Source organism: Lynx canadensis, chromosome C2 (genome assembly GCF_007474595.2).
Source record: "Lynx canadensis isolate LIC74 chromosome C2, mLynCan4.pri.v2, whole genome shotgun sequence".
NCBI classification, from domain to species: Eukaryota; Metazoa; Chordata; class Mammalia; order Carnivora; family Felidae; genus Lynx; species Lynx canadensis.
This window is the reverse complement of record NC_044311.2, coordinates 134634994-134654701: the sequence shown is the minus strand read 5'-3', so window position 1 is coordinate 134654701 and position 19708 is coordinate 134634994. Positions and strand designations below refer to the sequence as shown.

General features: G+C 35.9%; 1 pseudogene; it reads left to right on the top strand.

The window, feature by feature from the left end:
- Positions 1 to 10780: 10780 nt before the first annotated feature.
- LOC115522933 lies at positions 10781 to 19188 on the top strand (annotated as a pseudogene).
- Positions 19189 to 19708: the final 520 nt, after the last annotated feature.

The following is a 19708-nucleotide window of genomic DNA, read 5'->3' as shown; positions in this document are numbered from 1 at the left end:
GAAAAAGAAAAAGAAGGAAGAAACACAAAGAAAGCATGAAGTCATTTAGTGAGAAAGAGTATGTCTAATCCACAAGAACATTTATGAAATAAACAGAGACATCCCAACCTTCTCGGTGTGAGAGGCTATTATCTCTATTGATTTTAGTTTACAAGTTCTCAAGTTCTTTCTCTCTCTTTCTCATTTAAGAAGGTAACATAAAATCCATAAATAATACGCATCCAGAGAGTGAGTTTCACTAGAAGGATCCTGAGAACTGCAGCACATTAATCTTATGACTGTGCATTGGACCACTCAGAGATATAAAATTTAGAATGGCCTCTTGAGGGTCTAAAGAAATCAAGCTCATGTTTCTCCCCTCACAGCCCCCAAGAGAAATATTTAGTGATAGTAATGTAAATCCAGAATGCTCATGCACACAAACACACATATGTAGGCTTAGGCAAATGCACACAGGTATATACATATATGGCTCGGCAGAGGAGTAGAAACATTTATATTATTTGAAAGTGTGGACAAATTAAACATTTACACTATTAATAGTAACGATTTAGCCCCTACCACTCTCTGGTTTGAGCCATTACATTCTGGCTGCCTGTTTCATTGTCAATACGTCTCTTGTGACATCTGCTGCTGTTAATGCTGCTCTTTGAGGTATGACCAACAGTGGGGAAGACACTTGATATATAATACCAGAGTAGAGACACAGATAACCAAAGGAAAGCATGCCTCTCATAGCATAAGTTCTTTCAGGTTCAATAAGCAAAAAGTAAGCTTCTTCCCAACTCATTGCAACAGCACAAATCACCAACAATGTTCAAATATCCCCTTAGCTTACAATAATAAAAAAAAGAAAAAGGGGAGGAGAAGCAACCGGGGGTGTGAAGGCAACTGTTTACTGATAAAGGTATACATCTTAAATATAGCCCAGGGAGGACCAAAATCAGAAGACTTGGCACCAAATCATTGAACCAGATGCAATTGTATGAGCCTGCTCAGACTGCCCTAACAGAATACCACAGACTGGATGTCTGAAAGAAAATAAATTTATTTTTCCACAGTTCTGCAGGCTCCAAGTCCAAGACCAAGGTGCCAAAGTGATGGTTTCTGGTGAGACCAGCTTTTCATTGTGTCTCACATGCACAGGTACCCTCCATACATGTGTCTTCCTGTATCTCTTCCTCTTTTTATAAAGACACCTGCCCTGTTGGACTAGGTCCCCACCCTTAGGACTTTATTTAACATTAATTATTTCCTTAAAGGCCATATCTCCAAATACAGTCACATTGGAGTTCAGCGTTTAAACATGTGAATTTGGAGACACAGAATTCAGTCTATAAAATCAAGGGGTTTAAATAAATGCATATGTTTTGACACTGGAATGCCTGCCTTGGGTGATGGCTCTGCCACATATGACCGCTACTGACCTTGGATGACATGTACCACCCTTCAGTACTCAGCTTCTCATCAGGAGAATGAGGATGAGAGGAGTAATTCCCTTAAGTAGTTTCTGTGAAAATTTAATAAGATGGTTCATATAAAGTGCAAGGTGCAAGGCAGGGTAAATGAAAATAATCCATAAATAATACTGGTAGGTATTATTTTATCTAGATGAAGTATATACAGAGGGTGCAAGTTATGATGAGAATTTGTCTTTTTAAGTTTATTTACTTATTTTGGAGAGAGAGAGAGAGTGCACACACATGCATGCGAGCAGAGGAAGCAGAGACAGAGGGAAAGAGAGAGAATGCCAAGCAGGCTCCACACTCAGTGCAAAGCCCCATGTGGGGCTAGATCCCACTAACTGTGAGATTATGACTTGAGCTGAAATCAAGAGTTGGACGCTCACCTGACTGAGCCACACAGCCGCCCCAATGATGAAAATTTCTAATTGTGTAATTATTTCCTTAGTCACCTGGACAAAAATCTGGTTTTGCACCTTTGTTCTCCTATCTTCACGATGGTGAAAATAACTTGTCCTTCATATATCACAATTATGGTATCAAAAAAAATGAGATAGTGCCTATGTAGTCTTTTGAGTTTCACAGGTATTATTCCTACTGAAAATATAGATTTTAGTGTTAATACAGCAGCATATATACTAGCTCAAAAGTAATTTCTTTGCAATTAAAATTTACAACTGACTGGTATATATGATAGGTTGATAATTATGGCTTCTATTTGTATATTGAATGTGCTTTCTTTTCATTGTTGGTGTTGAGTTGTATTTCGTTTTGATTTAACATGAAAACGTAAAAGAGATATTCTGAATGACATCTAGACTTCTCCTATTTGACTTAGGCTACTGCTTGTAACCATAAACTTGATTTCTGTGTGTAATAGAAGAACTTGAGAAATCCCTGTCACTTTCCTGCTCTCCCTCTATTTGTGTATGAATGAAAAATTCAGGAATAATGAATTTAGGGAAAAGACAGTAAACATCAGCCACTTGTCATGTATAAGTTTGTATAACTTACAAATGATTTTTTCAACCATTCTATTTCTCAAATTAGCAGTGCATAATAAACACATTTTAAAGATTTTTGAAAAAGATTGAGAGAGAATATATTAGCATACTAAGCTAAAAGAAAGTAGGCTGATGCAAAAAATGGAAAAATCAACTGAAGGGCACTAAATAGACATTTTTAAAAGGGTTATAAATTCAAATATATAGCTAAAAGTCTAAAAATTACTCTTCTGCTAAAAAAATCATGAAAATACCATGTTTTATTTTATTTTTACTTTCAAATTAGTTTATATTTGAAGTTTTAGGTTAAACTATTTTTAGTTTTATAACTACTAAAGTTCTGAACAACACACTTAAGTCACTTTTATTTATGCTTTACTTATTCAAAACTGACAACATTTTTACTAAGGCATTTTTTTTTCTATTTTTCTCTTTGGATTGTGTGGAAACATTAAAAATATTATCATAAAAACATTTGTAATTAAGAGAAACAGGTCAAAAATATAATATATAGAAGCTGTATTTTAAAGCACAGTTATATTACCTTAAAAGATTTTGAAACTTGTTTTTCCATGTTAATGTTCATCTAGAAAATATACAATTATTTTAAATCAGAGACTTTACATTATTCAGATAAAAGAATTAATGACTTGCAGGTGAAAATGTAAAGGGAAGCCATTACTCACTATTTCTATTGAACAATATATATTTTCACTAAACAAATGCAGGGTAATTTTAATTATTTAAGACATTTGTTTTAGTTATTAAAGATACTTGTTTTAGTTATTAAAGATAAAGATATATTAAAGTTTCTATAAAATCTTCTCTAGTTTGTATTCCCCTTTCATGTAACCAGAAATAATAATAGCAGAGATATCTATGTGGGAGGTTATGCCCTTTTCATTTTATTGACTAAAGAATTGAAAAGACCCAAGAAGAGAATGTGTGTGTATGTGTGTGTGTGGAGGGGGTGGTTATAGAAATTTGCCTTTCCCAGATCCTTATATATTATCATAATTGCAGATTCATTCCTACTATTATTTGATATCAAAAGCTATCAGAAAAGTATCAGAAAACTGATATCTCGTCTTCCAGCTAGATGCCAGTAACATGATATTTGTTTTTCAGAAATACCATCACCCCAGAAATATGCACCAAATTTTGTATCTTTCCATTGATGATATATATGAGTTTTTAAAAGATCTGTAGGGATGATTTATGCAAGCAAAGGACCCTTAAGATATGTTTTAACGTATTAGACCCTTAAGATATGTTTTAATTTATTAAACCTAATTCATAAAACAGATACTTAATTCTATTTTAACTGTATAAGATGTTATTCACCTTTGAGAGGTTTCAGAGTAAAGTGTTATCCATTTGCTCACTTAATATCACCAGAGATTCTAAACTGTATTATAAACCTAATATGTTTGATTTCCCTTTTAACTAATGAAATTTTATGACTAAATATGGTGACCTTTATATTCTCAAAATATTATAATGGTCTGAACAAATTTAGGAAGAGCTTAATTTAACATCCTAAGTTTAAATCAATTCTTTAATTGCACCTGCAAATTGGAGCTACATAGTTGATTCTTTAATGGGCATAATTCTCTGAAACATTACAAGAGTATAAAAAGATCAAATATGCACAGTTTCTTAACTCACAAATATGAGTACAAGGACATTTATTTTCTTAATGATGTATATACTTAATTCTAAATCATTCCAATGTTAAAAGAGCCTTACTCATTCAAGGAAGGCCATCCCCATCCAATTTAACAGGATATCACAAGCAGAGATTTTGGCCAGGTCTGAGGCCAGGGCAACAGACACCCAGAGTGTTTTTCATCCACTAGATTGTCATACTGAGACCTTTCTGAATAGGTTTAAGAGCTTGAAAGATCATTGTCCTTAAGGCTCAAATTATCTAATTCTCTTTCTTCTAACTGAAATATGCAACTTAAAGGTTGAACACACAGTTGGATGTTGCATTTTCTTGGCTTTTAAGACATATAAAGATATTTCTGCTAGCTGAAAAAAAATCTTGCATTTTTTTCATATTCATGGATATATAAACTTCAACAGATATTTAAAACAATATCCAAATGAATTCTAGATATGGTACATACCATGGCCATGTCTTGATTGCCATCATGCCTCTAACATCTATCTCCAAGTTTTGACGTTTTTCCTCCCTATTGTATGCCTTCAGCCTAGTCTTCCATTTGTTTTATTCTTCTAATCTTGCAGTACATGCTACGCAAATACAAGGTTGGCCAGATCCCTCATGAGATGGACTAGTTGTTTCCAGCCTGCTCTTTAAAAAACTGGCTTGTGTTCCTTGTCAATCTTCATTTTGGTAGTACTCTCGATCTATCTTTGTTGAACCACTGGGACCCACAATTCTGTAATCTATTGACTTGCAGGGTACCTGCTGCCTAGCAATGAATGGTAGCATAAGACCCTTTTCCCAATAGACACTCTAAATATAAGTATTTGCTCAAATTAAGTTCAAAGAGAACCCCTCCCTTGCAGACTATAATTTATGATTTTATCCACTTCCTGATGGGCTAATGTTATAGTTGGACAACTCCCTTTAGATCTGCATGTACTGTTTTAGCTTCTTCCTTTTAGTCATTCACTATGATTGAAGTACTAACAAACCTGGGAACTAACCCAATATGAGAAAAGACATACCTGGAAGCTTTAAATAAAACACGACTTCACTCAAAAATACTATGTTTTGGATATATTATTCCCAATAAAAAATTATAAATACATGCTAAAAATACTGTGTTTTGCTGTCTTTGTCATTGATAACATTTCATATGTATCTATCTTCATCTTAAAACCTGCTACTCAGAACAAAATGTTGAATAGATGATTTACGTCTTCATCTTAAACATCATTATGTTTTCTTATATTTTCCTACTCAAACACTTTCTACAAAGCAAGTACCTTTTTATTGCATTTTAAATATTCCTGGCATTTCAAAAAACATTACAATAGGAATATTTTACAATAACCAAGAAGAATCTCTAATGTTTTCATAGAAAAAAAAATGAATTGATTAAGCCTGTAAGAAAGGTAATGAAAGATCTTCTTTTCACATTGTTCTAAAGAATTTCTTCCCAGAGAGCATTCAGACCAACGTGGAAATCACATAAAAGTAAGTTATAACTCAAAGGTCTACAGCACTATAACATACCCATGTTCTGCCACAGCAGAAATAGAGGTGACCCTTTTAAGCTGAAGAAAAATAATTAAGGATCACGAGATCATTATAGAAAGATAGGCAAAAAGAATAATTGTACTTTGTCCTTGCTCAGTATACGAGTTAGGTCTTCCTAATAAAAATTTAAATAAAAAATGATTTGAGGGGCGCCTGGGTGGCTCAGTTGGTTAAACGTCCGACTCCTGGTTTCAGCTCAGGTCCTGATCTCACGGTTCATGAATTTGAGCCCCACGTCGGGCTCTGTGTAAGATCTCCATGCTTACAGCATGGAGCCTGCTTGGGATTCTCAATCTCTCCCTCCTTCTCTGCCCCTCCCCCCACTTGTGCACGCTCTCTCTCTCTCTCTTTCAAAATAAATAAACTTAAAAAATAATTCAAATAAAAATATATGATTTAATGAGTAAGCAGGATATAAGAGGAGGAGATAGTAAGGGACCTTTAGAAAACTGTGTATTACTGTTCAAGGCTACATTGCCATCTGCCTGTGAAGATCCTTCCTTCATCAGGAAGAGTGACGGACATAATGACTCACCCTTGTGTAGTATCATATACATCTAATTTCTCAAGAAATTATTTAAGTATGTTACATCAATGGGCAGGAAAAATTCATGAGGTTTTTTTTTTTTAGTTTTTATATCTAATTCTATATTATGAGAAGTTTTGCATGCTTGCTATTTATAAAGGTTTTGATTGCAGAAATAAAAGAGACTGATTATCAGAGCTCTGAAAAAGAAAATAAGTAATGCTATGGATGAAATCCTAGTGTCAGTCATGTCAGGTATGGAGAAGTGCAGCTGTTCAGTGGGCCTGAGGCTAGACAGTAATAGGCAATGTCTTCTGTACTTGACTGTGAATGAACCTCTCTGGGGGTGTGTCTTTAAAGACTAGGAGGTGGTAGAATTACGGAGCAAGGAAGAGCTCCTTCACTGCTAATATTTCTGGGGGAAAAAAAAGAATCCACGGAAAGTTATTTAAAGAGCAGAAGGCTAAGAAATTATGGTGGCTAATATCACATAGCTATCTTAAATATAAAATAAAAAGACCCTTTTTCCTATTACTTAACTCTTTGGAGTAGCATCTGTCTCTTAGCAACTGAAATTATCATTCACTGACCCATGAGAGGAGACAATTTTCATTAGTGCATGACAAGGAAAAGGGTGTTTCCTTAGACTTATGGCAAAAAAACAAAAACATCTGAAGAAGAGAATTTCTAGGGGGAGAATTTCTAGGTGAGACTGACTCTAGGGTACTTAGAAAAGAAAATTTGGGGCAGTGATGACTCCACCAAAACTGAGACCAGAGTTTGACAGATAAATAAGTAAGCAAGTTTTCTCTTCTCTTTTTTGCCCTGCCTCAAAGAAGTCTGTTTCTTCTCTCCCCCTCTCCATTTCTCTTTCGCTCTTTTTCTCTCAGAAAGACTCTGGAAATAGATGATAGATAGATAGATAGATAGATAGATAGATAGATAGATAGATAATAGACAGAGATAGATATAGAAAGAAATAGAAATATCTAGTCAGTGTAAAAGGAAATGGAAGAAAGAAAGATATGAATTATGAAAAAGTAATGAGGAAAACATTTATAAAACCTTTAAAACTAAGTGCCAAAGGAGATATAATGTCCTTTGAATGTTGCTAGAATTTCTTTCATTTTTCCCTTCTCTACCTCCCAAGCTACCCAAGGGAGTTTCTCTCTTCCCAGTAAAATTCTAGCAACATAAAATGTAAGCAATATACATACTTCAGAGGAAAAGTCATCCGCCATTCTCCAAGCAGTTCAGGGATTTCAGCAGCATGAAGTGTGCTCAGATTCGTGTGGTTTCCACAAGGATATTGGAGGATTCTCCAGAAGAACACATATGGTATAAGCATGTGGAGAATACTGTGAGGATGTAACTCAATACCCTACCAACAAAATCGTTTCTTTTTGGTACATGGTCCATTCTTGTTGGAGAAAATGGTCCATTCTTGTTGGAGACAATGGATAGAGAAATAAGGCTCAAATGAAGCAGTTGTTCCCAACCTTCCACAACCTCCTCACATGGTTTAATGTAAATGGCTACCTAAGACCTAGTTCCCACACACAAAAAAATAAAAATAAAAAAATAAATGAGTTCTATTTTTTTTTAATAAATGTACAGTAAATAAGAAACATGTAACAGCACTCACTCCATTAACCAATTTTCCCACCATTTGTCATGAAGGAAGCATCACTTACAACCTATGCATTTTTCCTGTGATGCTGACTGATGACTGGATAGAAGCAGTTGCCAGGGGGCTGGAAGTGGGGGACACAGGGAAAGGTTGGAAAAGGGTACCAACTTTCAGTTGTAAGATAAATAAGGTCTGAGGCTCTAGTGTAGAACAAGGCTATTCTAGCTGATAAGGCTGTATTGTATAATTGAAATTTGCTAAAAGAGTAGAGCTTGAATGTTCTTAAAAAAAAAAAAAAAGAGGGGGTAAATATATGAGGTGATGGATGCATTAATTATCCAGATGAGAGGAATCCTTTCAGAATGTATGCATTTATCATATCACCACCTCGTGCACTTTTAAGTTTCTTAATCATATTTCTCAGCTTCAATAAAGCTGAAAACAAGAATAGCAGGCTGGCAATTGGCAAGTCTTACTGACTTCTCTCAGAACATGATTTGGATGTTCATTGGCTTGCATTTTCAGGTATTCATTCTTTAATAAAGTCTTAAAGCATCTTTAGAACCCAGTGACTGCATACCAAAGCAGGGCAGCGTGTGAAGAAACAGATTCCCCTTTCAGCGATTCCTCTTCTGTTCTTATAATCTGATTTGGGAGGCCAGGCAACCTGTTCATCACCCACAGTGTTATTACCTCAGAAGCACAGACCACATGAGATTTACCTGTGAACCTTTCTCAGTTGAAATTAGGGCTTCATTCGTTTTGCCTCAACTGCTTTAGTTTTCTGAACAAGAAAGTGTTTAGTAACACCAGCGGCTGAGGAAAATCTTGAGGGAATTACTTGCTAACCAGTTGAAGCATGTTACTTTCACTCTCTCATGACAGTGCCCTTAAATTCACAAACTGGATACTCATTTTCCATTTGTAATCACCAAAGATAGAACTTTCACAGACCTACAATTTTTTCAGAAATCTTCACTGAGGGTGACATGTGAGAATTGATTAGACTCCGACTATACCCACATAAGATTGGAATGAAAGTGGAAAAGTATAATCTTTATTATTTTAAAAACTCACACTTAATTTAGTCAATTAATGCTAGTCAATTTACTCAATTAATATTAATGACAATTTATAAATTTCTTTGACAGGTTTGGATTTCTTATTTATTAAAAAGCACTGCTACCTAATTCCTGACTGACTTTAATAAATTTACATATCCAGGGAGAGTATAATGTGGGCAAAAGTGACTGCTTTCATTTTTTCAGAAATTGTCTTTCATCTTTGAAAATGTTCTTTAAGTTTATTTTTGAGAGAGGAGAAAGAGAATACTTGAGTGAGGGAGAGGCAGACAGAGAGAGAGAGAGAGAGAGAGGGAGAGGGAGAGAGAATCCCAAGCAGGCTTCATGCTGTCAGAATCAGAGCTCAACACAGAGCTTGAACCCATGAACCATGAGATCATGACCTGAGCAGAAATCCAGAGTCAGCCACTTATCTGACTGAGCCACCCAGGCACCCCTGAGACTATTTTAATAAATGAAACCACAGAATAAAAAATAAACTTGATTTTCAAAATGAATTTCATTCTAATTAAAATTTTCACTTTATTTTTTTAATTAGAGAATACTGACTGGGAGCTCTTTGAGATTCTTTTAATGATGATGGGGAAGAATGTCCAGTGCACCAAATAGCTGAGGCCAAACAAATGGTTTTTTCTAACTTTTAATGTTTTTTAACATTTTTTTCTTGAATAGACCTCAATTACACAGGAGAGAATTAAGTATAATCTTTAGTTTATGACATCCTGTCATTCCTGGCTCCAAACATAGCCCTCTGTTACTTACCTGTTGGTTAGTTCATTTATTGTTACTTATGTAATGACCCACATATGAACTCACTATTCAATAAAAACACTGACAACTTAAGTAGGACAGACATTATGGCTTTGCCAAGATACTCAACTATAACTCAACCAACATGTGGCCATGCAGTGCTGGATTTAGTATTGTGAGGATGGAAACATTAAAAGAAAGCAGGGATAATTTTAGTTGGAGACAGACGACTCACAGGTAATTTGCAAGAATTCCATGCACTCCTGGTTTGTCCCCACAGATAATCTGCATTTTGGGTGGGAATGCAAAAGTTCCAGAAGAATCTTGCCTCAGAACAATGGACTATGATAACAGCCTGTGACTTCCACATGCTTTCCAGAACAACAATAATACAAAAAAGCAAAACAGTGACTTGAGGGGTGTTCTGTGGATTTCAAGACTGTGTGATGAGCATCCCTGACAGTTTTTCCTTTCTCAGGTAATAGGTTGAGTCCATATCCCTTCCTTATCTTCTCTGCAAAAGATTGCTTATAATTTGAATAATTACTGCTGCCAGAGGGTGATACACAAACACACACACACACACACACAAACACACACACATCAGCAAAATATACCTCTATATATTAATAACTTATATATTAATAACTTATATATTATAATATATTAATAATAAAATACATTGATATATATACAGTTCCAAACTTATATAACATTTAGTTGACCACTACCATAGCCCTATCTTTTTGTAAGTGCTGCTGTTACTTTATAATGATAATGTCTTACTATTTCCACACTTTCTAGTGGAGTCCCCAAAAATGGTGAAGTTTTTTTTCCAGTTCTTGGCACTAGCTTTAAGGGGAAAAAAAAAGGAATGAAAGCTTAATTTTAATTATAATTAAACACAATATAGAACAATACAGAAAGTTTAGGAGGCTCTGAAAAGAAAAAAAAAATCATCCAATATAGCAGCTGGCGTGAGACTTAAACATATGTCATATCATTTCACTTTTCTTCTCAAGCACTTCGATGTTTTCTCATTTCTCAGACCACAAACTCCCAGTTCTAACAATGGCTTAAGAGGGCCACGATGATCTGTACTCGATTCTCTTACATCTCTGACCCCATCCCTGTGACTCCCCAGTTCACTCATTCTCCACCAGCCACACGGGGCTCTTGCTGTTCTGGCATGCACCAGGTGGGATCTCAGAGCAGAGCCTCTGTTGCCACCGCTCCCTCCCCAGGCATGTTCTGCTCTCAGGACATTTGCCAAGTGCTGCTCCCTTGGCCTGTTCCACTGTATTTCCAGAAACCTGGCCACTTTGCTTGCTCTGTGTTGCCTTATCAAGGAGGCCACGCCTACAGCTCTGTTGAAAATTCCAGTCCTGTCCCTAAGCCCCACAAATGCAAATCATCTGGCTATTTTCTTTGTCTACTTCAATTGTCTTCTGAAATGCACTCTCTTCTGACAAAGCATAACTGACTTAGTTGTTTTGTTGATGGTCTGTGATCTTCCACCTGAGTGTGAGAAGCCAGGACTTGGATGCATCTCCAATGTTAGAGGGAGCCCTGCCATGTAGTTTCTACTCAATAAACATGCAACTCACACTGTTTTTTATTTTATTTTAATTTAATTTATTTTATTTTATTTTATCTTATCATCTTATCTTATCTTATTACTATTATCTTCTGTGTTTTTTTTCCTGCCACGTGCGTGGTTATTTCTTATCTTCCAGTGAGTTGTGTGTTTTCCAGCTCTCCATTAAGCTGTCCCCAGCCCTCCTCTCTGTACCAGATAGGAGCACAAGTCAGATTTGGCACGGTTTTAATAGCCTTTATCTATTTAGTAAGGAGGCATTTGGAAGTCCGATGTCTCTCTATGCCTGTGGGCTCATTGTCTGACAACTTTTCTCAGCATTTGGCAGCATTAAGAGCAACAGTTTCATAACTGACACCACTCTTAATCACTCACTCATCATAACTAACCTGTGAGGTCTTTCTGCCTGTCTGCTCCTTGGGCTTTGGCATTACACAGAGTTGTCTCTCCTGATTTTCTGGCCTGTAAGGGAAATCAATCCAGTGTCTGCCTGCTTGGTTGAGCCACACATCCCATGCAGACTTTCTTTTGGTGCTTCCCCTGAAGCCTGATGATCCTGCACACATTCAGCTGGTTCTAGCCTAACTACACATCTGAAACTATTACAACATTTACTGCTCCAGTCCTAAAGATCATCTCTTTCAACTTACGTTTTTATCTAAAATCAGTGCTTTGAATGTTTTGGAATACACTATGTTGTTAACATGATTTTTTTAAATGAAAGCAAAAGAAAAATATATGTGATTTTGGTAGAATTTAAGTTTGCATCTATTATGGATAAAGTCTTGCTAAGACTTTTTGCCTCTGATTTGGAAAGATATGAGTTTCTGGGGCCAAGTCAGGGCTGTGAAACGGACTGTGAATATGTCCGAAAAGCAAGACTACACAGGTAGCATCAAAAAGACAACAGTGTTTTCCCCAGACGGAACCATAAACTGCCAAAAGGGAAATTGTCACAGCTGCATTAATCTTCTTTCTCTTTGTTTTTTTCTCTCACTTGTGTCTCCGGAATTGTGGTAGTACAGAGCTGTACTGACATTGTATCCAATGAGTGGGGAGAGGAATCTCCCTCCATTACGTCCTAAATGATGAAAACATTTTTGTGATAAGAGCCTGTAATAGTCTAGAGTGTCTGATATTAGAAGGTAAATTACCTCTTTGGTGGAAAAGCTTTCAATCATTTAGGGTAAGCTCTCCCTCCATGGCCGTGACTTTGCCCATGAAAATAGAAGAGAATATAAAACTCTTCACATCATACAAAAGCATTTCCTTTACCTTTTAAAGGTAATCTTTAACAAAGGTAACAAAGGTAAATCTTTGTTTGAAGATTATGTGGATTAGATACCTAAAGATTTCTGAGTTTTTTACCCATGACTTTTGAAGGAGATACATAGGCAAAAGTAAGATAAACGAATAATAATTTCAAAAGTTGTTTTAAATCTATTCTTGCTTCAAGATATAAAAGTATCAAAGTATGGAATAGTCTCATGGGCATATAATGTTAAATGGACCAAATTACTTAATGATCCTCTCAACACATGCTTTTGTAATTCAGATTTGCTCCTATAGCTCTGCATAGTTTATACAGTGTGCAGAATCTTAATCTCTTCATCACATCATCGGCATTCAAGATAATGAGGTTTTGACATATTTAAAAGGAGGTAAATCTAATGAAGAAATCATATACACAAGTCAAATTGCATTTAAGATGTTTCCCTACTTATCACTAGAATTAAAGGTGTAATTTAATATGGATTTTTGATTAAAAACAGATGGTTCACATCTGTTCCCCAAATGAAAAAAAAAAGCCATTTTAACTGAAAAGTGTAAGTCACTGAAGTAATATCTGATGAGGAAGACATGTTGAATATAGTTTGATTCTGTCACCACAGATAGGTTCTGATATCTGTCCACTGTAAAGTAATGAGAATAAAAATGAATACATTTGTAGAACAATATCCTCACAGGAATTATCCCATGTTACAAGATGTTCCAGAGGTTAGCTGTGTGAACTTTCAGGCAATGCAATCTTCTCACAATGAACCCAGCCAACAACCTAAGAGGTTGACAAACTTGAGGAGAAGGTGATATGGCCAAATAGTAGATTTTCAGCTAGCTTTTTGAGAATGAGGTTCTTTGTGAGACACAGGTTGTAAGGTAAACTCTATGATTCTTACCTCCTGGTATTCACATCTTTATGCTATGACTTCCCCTTGAGTGTGGCAGACCTGTGACTTGCTTTAATCTGATAGAATATGGCAAAGTTGATAGGGTATATGTGATCACATATACATGATTATGTTGATAAAACTGCAACACCCATATTGGGAAGAAACTCTTCCTTGCTGGCCTGGGAGAAGCAAGCTTCTATGTTCAGATCGAAAGTCAAAGAGCTGAGGGTAGCCAGAAATCAGCAAGAAAAATCAGATCTCAGTCCAGTAGCCTGAAAAGAAGTGAATTCTGTTAACAACCACGTGTGTTTGGAAGTAGGTTTCTCCCCAGTCAGACCTCGTAAGAGGCTGCAAACTGCAGCCTTAACCATCACCTTGATTGCCCGTTTAAGACCCTAAAGCAGAGTATCCAGCTAACCAAAGACAAGACTCTTGACTTGCAGAAAGAGTGAGACAATATATAGGTGTTATTTTAAGCTTCCAAATTTATGGCAATATTATTATGCTGCAATACATAGCTAATACAACCACTTTTGGACTCTGCATTTCATAAGATGTTCTTTCTCACTAAAGAAAGGCAAAGCATTCAAAATTAGCAGTGATGTTACAGGACCCATTGGAATGGTTAAAGGCGACACAGAGAGCTCTGGCCCTTTAGAAATGGTGAGAAATGATTTGCATAAAGGTAATGCTGCTAAAACTTCTGTAAGAACCAATGAGAATATAAGTTATCAAATTGAATAGGGTGGCATCTTGAAGGAAATAATCATTTTTCAAAAATCATTGGTTCAGTTTGATAGCACATCAAGGATGGTGAAGGTGCTTAGAAAGCATTCCTGTGCGCCGTAGTGATTATGAATGCAACATCTTTGTAGGATGCTAAGATATTTTATGAACATAAGGAGCACTGTTCCTGAAACTAAGAGGCCACATTACTTTTAGAAGACACCGCCTTGAAACATAGATAGGCATATGACCAAGAATATGTTCTAAAAGTATAGTTAAGGTCATGATCTTAGATTGAAGGCAAGAGCCAGTTTGCAAATTTTAACAGTGAAATCCTTATTTTTAAATTATTAAAATATAGAGTATAATAATTAAGCTGTGGATATATAAGAAAATTGAACATTATCATATATTTACCCATTATAAATTTTTAAAATTTTTGCTATAATTTATCAGTTCCATATAAATTATAGTATCTGCAAATTATTTTCTAGATTGTAGAATCAATTACAAATATGCTTTCTCAAGTATATGCTAATATATTTTTTTTTAAGTCAGGTTAAGGATTCAGTAAGTAATTGTATGAAAATAAGAATGTTCTATATTGCCTTTTCACTTACTAAGTTCTTATGACTTTAACCCATTTCTTTATGGAAATCTCATGTCTGAAAGGTGCAATATACCATTTTGTTCCTGTTAATTTATTTTCACTTTCTCACTTATCGAGAATACCTACAGATAATGGATTGATGTAGACATTATCATCAGTATAATTTCATAACTCTCAGCAGATAAGCATTAAAGAGTTTTCTTCCACAATGGCAGATGGCAGCATGTTAGATAATTGTAAATTATTATATATAAGAATTATACTGTGATGGAAGCTAGAAAGAAAAAGTGACTGATAATTTTTTTGAGAAGACAAGAAAAATGAAAATTGAATTTTAAAAATCGGGAGTTGTATATCACTACAGTATTGACCAAACTGTATTTTTTTGAACTATCATTCACCACAAGTGGTCCAACGACACAACAGGAGAGGAAAAAAGTCAAGTCCTACAGAGATTGCAGATGACAGCCCAGTGCTCAAATTCCTAATCAAATCACCACCATCTGCGTAACTTGTGATCAAATCTGCTTTTGCATTTGGCTTTTATCTCCTCAAGGGTATTAGTCTTAATGCACAGATACCTTAAATAGAGAAGAATAATGGATTTGAAGATGAAAAAGAATAGCATGACCCACAGAGAATAAGAGTCAAGAGCTATGTTTATTATTATTACAAACTCTTTGTCAATGTGTTTGTAACTGTTTCCCAAGACTTAACCGATTGTGTACAGGGAAGACATGATGTTCTGCATTCTGACCCCTCTGTATTACCTGTCAGCTCGTAATTGATAAATGTTAATTAACTGATTCACTGGCTAAATACTGCCTGGAAAACACAAAGAGTAATCCTGAGATCAGGGAATTCGTTATTTCTGGGGTACACACAGGGTACTCCCTCGTTACTTTCTTCCTGCTTTCCAGAACACATCTAATCTATGTATTTAAAAGTGTATTGTGTTTCTTTCCTTGTTTTAAAATTCTTGTACCTGGATTGGTGAACCAGGATGAAATGCATACCGGTGCATTTCTGCAGAGATCAATGACACTGTAGTTCATTTTGACATGAACAGAGCCAGAAATACAGATACTCTTAAACCTTATATGTTATTCAGTGCTTTTCAAATATATAACAGAACTAACTTAAATATGCCTCATAGAAGCCCAAAGCAGAAATGCATGGAAATTTAGGAAGAAACTGAAATCAAGCATTGTAAAGCTCTTGGCCTTTCTCTTTTCTCCCTGTTTCCCTATTTATCTATTTATTTCCCCTTCTAGAAATGCCTTTGCTTCTCTAGACCCCATGACAAATCTGTCTATCTGTATTGATATTGAGGTTATGTGTTATAATTCCAGCCTTGTGAACTGGCTAATTGGTCCCAGTTGCAAATTCAGGGAAACATACGACAATGAGCCAACTTGGAAAGGTGTCCATTGCTAATCTATCCAGAGAGGGCCAAGAGAATGAGCCATAGTGGAATATAATGGCTCATAGCAAATTTCCCAAAAAAGCAGCAGCCTGTCTATAGTGTAATCTAAGAGTGAATTGTACAATGAGTCTTAGAATGTAATCTTAAATGAATCAAGAAATATCATTCCACTTCAAGGTTTTAAAACTTTGAGCACTTTTATCACTGTGTCTTTTGTATTGAACTCAGCAATGTGTACACATCTCTAAGAAAGGCACCTGACTTTTGTCCTCTTCATTTCCACAAATAAAACAGGTGAGAGGCAACTGTCAAGAAAAGTTTAATCCAAGCTGAAATTACTAGATAAATTAACAGTGCAATCCCTTGCTTTCATTATCTTTTCATTTCATACAGTTTCACATTTTTAAAAAGGAATTCATGAATATATTTACATGAAAATAACATAAATGAAATAGACACTATAGAGGAAGGGCCAAGAAATTTTCTAGGTCTGTTAGGCACAGCTTTTTTTTTCTTTCTAGACACTGCTTTTTCTTTTGTCAATTTAAAGGAAGGTAGTAAATGTTTAAATCAATTTTCATTTTGTTCAAAATGCTCAATCACTAAAACCAAGTGATAACCTGTTCATTTCAGATACTTAATGAAAACTAGCAAAAGGTATGAAAAACATCTACTACCAGTGGTATGCTAGATCCAGCATGTGCTGGATAATGAAAGCTGTTTTTACAAGTTGGTTATTAAATACAGCTGTCCTTGAAAGTTAAGCTATATAAACTTACTTGAATTATTTTTAAAAGGTAATAAAGGCTGAAAACTGCATCCTAATGATTTTACTGTATTTTACTATCATGTATGGTCTTGAGGTTATTTTGTCTATTTAATCTATACGGGGGAAATACATAATAGTGTACTACAACACATTTCTTCTAACTTTACATTCAATAACATAATATCACATTGGTAGTTCAAAAGTCGTCATAGCAGGGATGCATAATCAGACCATAGAAATGGGCAAATGTTACAATCAAGGTTTTTTCTTGTTGTTGTTTACCGAGCTTATTGTTAAACATTTATCAATCTACTGTATGTTAGTCTCTAGAAGTATGAATTATATATTTTGGGGCATTACACTGCAGTTATCTAGAGATAGATAAACTAAAAATCCCAAAGAACATGCTAGAAGAAAAACATTAGCTGGGGAAAATGACCTGTTTTGCTTCATTTCTTCTGCTTGAAAGTGTTGATACCTTGTAGTTTGGGGAGTGCTCAGTGCAGTATTATGGGAAGTATGGGACAGTTACTTGAACCAGGTTAATTAAAAACTCCAGAGATGATTGATGAATAGCCAATGAAAAGATGTGGCAGGAGATTCAGAAGGAGGGGTCAGGAAGAAAGATAAAAATGTTTAAAATATTTTATTTTTAGAAGACAAATGTGCTAGGTAGGGTGTAAGTCAATGTTCTCCTCCCTCATTAAGATGTACGTTATCCAGGAGGCTTTTGGATTTGGACATAATATTAAAGTTTGGGAGTCATCCTAAGATGGAAAAAAAGCCCAACCAAGATACTACAGTCCCCTTAAATCCAATCACCACTTTCAATCTATTAGATTGTCAAAAGTTATCTTAATGTATTCATTACTCAACCTGTTTCTTTTTTATAAAACAATGAAAATAATCTTTCATAAAAGTAGCTACGACTCTTTCACCGCCATTTTAGACGAGTTCGGGCGCGTTCAGGGTGGTATGTACGTAGTTTCACCGCCATTTTAAATCCAGCTCCATACAAGGTTCCGCTGCTGCTGTTGCAGCCTGACCTGGACCACGTGGCCGGCACCCGCAGTGGACAACTCAGCCACCACGGAGGACATGAATGAATACATCAGTATAGAGGAATTTGCAGAGGGATGCAAGATCAACGCCAGGAGAATGACAGTAAAATGTTTACTGCGACACAGGCAAGAAAGACCCGACTGAATATTTGTCTCAACTTGGGGAAGTTGTAGACTGCACAGTTAAAACAGACCCAGTGACTGGAAGATCAAGAGGATTTGGATTTGTGCTTTTCAAAGACGCTACTAGTGTTGATAAAGTTTTGGCACTGAAAGAACACAAACTGGATGGCAAATTGATAGATCCCAAAAGGTCTAAAACCTTTTGGAAAATGTTTATTTATTTATTTTGAGAAAGAGAGCGTGTGCACAAGAGTAGGGGAGAACAGAAAGAGAGGGAGAGAGAGAATCCCAAGCAGGCTCCGCACTATCAGCACAGAGCCCAACGTAGGGCCAGATCCCAGGAACCATGAGATCATGACCTGAGCTGAAATCAAGGGTCAGTCGTTTCATCGACTGAATCACCTAGGTGCCCCAAGGCTAAAGATTTAAAAGAAAAAGAACCCCCCTAAAAAGGTTTCTGTGGGTGGATTGAGCTCAGATACTTCTGAAGAACAAATTTAAAAATGTTTCAGAGACTTTAGAGAGATTGAAAATATTGATGTTCCCACAGCTACAAAAACAAATGAAAGAAGAGGATTTTTTTTTATCACATGTACTGACAAAGAGCCAGTGAAGAAATTGTTAGAAAGCAGATATCATCGATTTGGTTCTGGGAAGTCTGAAATCAATTACACAACCCAAAGAGGTATATAGCAGCAACAGCAACAAGAAGAAGGAGGAAGAGGGGCTGCAGCTAGTGGTCAAGGTGGTGCTAGAAGCCTTCTCATGGATGAAGTCAGCACCAACACTGGAACCAAGGATTTAATAACTATTATGATCAAAGACATGGAAATTACAGTAGTGCCTATGGTGGTAATCAAAACTATTGTGGCTAGGGCCACTATGATTATATTGGGTATAACTATGGGAACTATGGATATGGACAGGGATATGCAGACTACAGTGGCCAACAGACACTTAGGGCAAGGCGTCTGGAGGGGGTGGCGATCACCAAAACAATTACCAGCCATACTAAAGGAGGATGTTGGAGAAAACAAGAAAACAAGAGGAGCTTGCTCAAGTAACCCATCTTGCAGGATGACAATGAAGACTGGCCTTCTGTTGATCTAAAGTGATTATTTTGTAAAAGACTTCTCGTGTACAAGACACAACTGACACAACTGTGTCCAACTGCTGATAGCCGCCAATTAGTTTTCTATGTATTTACTTTGTCTTTTGTGTGTCATGACTCGATGTGGATTTCTGTTTATACAAATTTTATTTGTGTGATTTCATGTTAAACCTCCAACAAATGCTTCCCTATGTGATTGTTTCTCTGTGTCAGGTACTAAATAGCTCTGTAAAAGTATAATTTTAAATAAGCAATAATTAAGGCACATTTTATTTTGTAAGGTGTTTGGGTCCATACAGAGAAACCGTGGTCCTTTAGGAATAGCCAATGTCACCCTGTTCCCCATTTTTGTTAGATGTATTCTGTGCTCCAAGGATTTGTTTCCCTGTTAACTGAGGTTTCCACCACATCTTGAATGTTCCTT